The 2,544-nt window shown below is 43.1% G+C and overlaps 1 non-coding gene across 1 annotated transcript; it reads left to right on the top strand.

Moving 5' to 3' along the window:
- The first annotated feature begins 2,064 nt into the window (after positions 1-2,064).
- LOC112774542 (small nucleolar RNA R71) lies at positions 2,065-2,172 on the top strand. Its single transcript, XR_003189026.1, has one exon. It is a non-coding gene; the product is annotated as a small nucleolar RNA R71 (small nucleolar RNA).
- The last annotated feature ends 372 nt before the right edge of the window (positions 2,173-2,544 follow it).

Below are 2,544 nucleotides of genomic sequence, written 5' to 3'. Positions count from 1 at the left end.
CTTTTTGTGCCTCCTCAACACACTAAGTAACTGCTCTTCTTGTTGAGAAGTAAGTTCCCTTGCAATGATAACTGGAAACTTCTGCTTGTCTTCAAGGTAAGCATATTTGAGGTGTAGAGGAAGGGGTTTTAGTTCTAACTTCTGATCATGGTCAGGCTCTGGATTGTCTGGAGCTGGTAACAATGGCAAAGCACTGTCATTGTCCTCTGAGAATGTCCCCACACTTGGACCTTGTCCTGCGTGCTTCTCTTCAAATTCCTCCTGATGGACTTCAGCCACGGTTTCATCTATAATGTCACACTTGAGGATAGAGTAATCCTCCGGAGGATGCTTCATAACTCCATTCAGATTGAAGATCACTACTCGGCCATCTATTTCAAAAGAGTATGTTCCTGAAAAAGCATCTAATTTAAACTTTGAGGTCTTCAGGAATGGCCTTCCGAGTAGGATTGATGATGGCTTCTCTGAGTCATTTTGGGGTATTTCCAGGATATAAAAATCAGTGGGGAACGTGAGTCCCTTAATGCCCACTAATACATCTTCAGCAACTCCAGCCACTGTAATAATGCTTTTATCTGCTAACACAAAACGAGCTGCCGAGCTTTTTAAGGGGGGAAGCCTCAAAATATCATATATAGACAAAGGTATACTCACACATGCTCCTAAATCACACATGCAATCAGATAATACTACACCACCAATAGTACAATTAACCATACAAGGACCTGGGTCACTACACTTTTCAGGTAAACCACCCATTAAAGCAGATATGGAACTTCCTAAAGGAATAGTTTCTAATTCATTAATTTTGTCCTTATGTATACATAAATCTTTTAGAAACTTTGCATACTTAGGTACCTGTTGAATGACATCAAATAGAGGAATAGTTACCTCAACCTTTTTGAATATCTCTACCATTTTTGGATCAGGTTCCAGCTGCTTCCTGGGCTTCCTTGCAAGTTGTGGAAATGGAATAGGAGTGGTGTCTTCTACAGTGTCTGCGCCTTTTGATGCTTTCTCCTGTGGTTGAACTTCTTCTTTTTCAGTTATGTCCTGTATGTCTTCTTCCTCTTCAACATCTTATATTTCCACTACCTCTTCAGCTGAGGTGTGTTCTGGTGGGCTTGGCTCCTCCTGGTTCCTCTCCTACAGTGTGGTTCCGGACCTTAGGGTGATGGCATTAATACCACCCTTGGGATTGGATAATGGTTGAGAGGGAATTCCACTGGAGCTCAAAGGTTGGTTATTGGAGTTATTCATTGAACCAATCTGTGAGACAAGAGCTTGCAAAGTAGCGTTCAGACCATTCAGAGTGGCATTAATGTTATTTTCTATGGTCTGTTGTCTCCGATCAATAGATTGTAGTAAGTCATCATTAGCAGAAGAAGAAGGATAAGTAATTTGAGAGGTCTGCTGTTGGGTATTCTGTGGTCCTTGGGATTGCCTCAGGTGAGGTGCTCTGTAAGGCTGGTACTGGTTCTGCTGCCTGTTGTTGTTGTTATTCCACCTCTGATTTCCCTGATTATCTCTGCCTCCTCTGTTGTTGTTGTCCCTCCAATTCTGGTTAGAATTGTCCTGCCACCCATGGTTGTAATTGCCACTTTGATTGTACCCTTGGTTGGGGCGGTCATAGAAGTTATGAGTGGCTGCCACGATGTTGTCTTCCTGCTGGAGCTGCGGACATTCATCAGTATAGTGGCTATAATCAATACAAATTCTGCAAACTCTCTGTGGGACTAACTATTGGTTTTGCTGTGGTAGAGAAGGTTGGGCTTGCTGAACTTGTTGTTGGTTCAATTGCATCTACTTCAGCAAGTTGGTCATTTTATAGATACTCTGAGTTAAAGCAGCAGTCTCTTTGCTAGAGGATACTTTTGCAACGGCCTTTGCACGGCCTTGTTTCTGCCTGTGATTCCTAGTAGATTCAGCTAAGTCGCTGATCAATTGCCATGCCTCATCAGTGGTCTTGTACTTTTTCATAGACCCATTGCTAGCACTTTCCAATGTGGTCTTATCTTGGGGCCTCATGCCCTGTGTGACGTAGCCGAGTAACACTATCTTGTCAATCATATGGTGGGGGCAAGCTTCCAGAAGATTATTGAAGTGCTCCCAGTACTCATAGAAAGTTTCAGATTCATCCTGAACAATCATGGAAATATCCTTCCTCAGTTTATCAGTAACTTCAGCTGGAAAGAACTTTTTCAAAAATTCTCTTCTGAGTGTATCCCAGTTGGATACAGTTGCAGCGGGTTGAGTGTAGTACCACTCTCTTGCCTTTTCCTCAAGAGAGAACGGGAAGGCTTTCAGCAAAATTGAAGTTTCATCTGCACCATCACGCCTGACAGTAGAACAGGCTGCTTGAAAATCTCTCAGGTGCTTGATAGGCTCTTGAGCAGGTAAGCCATAAAACTTGGGCATCAAATTGAGCAGTGCGGTCTTTATTTCAAAGTCTGTAGCCACCGCTGGATGATGCGCTTGAAACGGTTGCATTGTAAAATCAGGGGCTCCATCCTCCTGGATAGTAACTCTCCTAGGTGCTGCCAT

This window comes from Arachis hypogaea, chromosome 18 (assembly GCF_003086295.3).
Source record: "Arachis hypogaea cultivar Tifrunner chromosome 18, arahy.Tifrunner.gnm2.J5K5, whole genome shotgun sequence".
NCBI lineage: Eukaryota > Viridiplantae > Streptophyta > Magnoliopsida > Fabales > Fabaceae > Arachis > Arachis hypogaea.
Note: the sequence above shows the minus strand (reverse complement) of the source record. Positions and strands in the feature narration are given on the sequence as shown.